Genomic DNA, 274 nt, shown 5'->3' with positions numbered 1-274 from the left:
TAGTTATGGGGCTTTTCTTGGAAGAAAACAAAATTTTTGTTCTATTGTTTAAGGTTAACTTTTTTGGGTTGAGATTATTATTTTTTCTTTTTTTTTTCTTATTTTTTAATATATATACATATAACTTAAAACACCATGCATTTAACCCATGTAACAAGCTTTCGGCTAATGACTCTAGCTGGTCATAGGGCATTAGGTGTTGAGACACCCTTACGAGTTTAGTAACTTGGGTTGCAGATATTGATACGTAGATAGTGCAATGTTTGATTCCCTT

This window comes from Populus euphratica, unplaced genomic scaffold, assembly GCF_000495115.2.
Source record: "Populus euphratica unplaced genomic scaffold, PopEup_1.0 scaffold301.1, whole genome shotgun sequence".
NCBI classification, from domain to species: Eukaryota; Viridiplantae; Streptophyta; class Magnoliopsida; order Malpighiales; family Salicaceae; genus Populus; species Populus euphratica.
The sequence above is the reverse complement of the archived record's forward strand: the minus strand, read 5'-3'. Positions refer to the sequence as shown.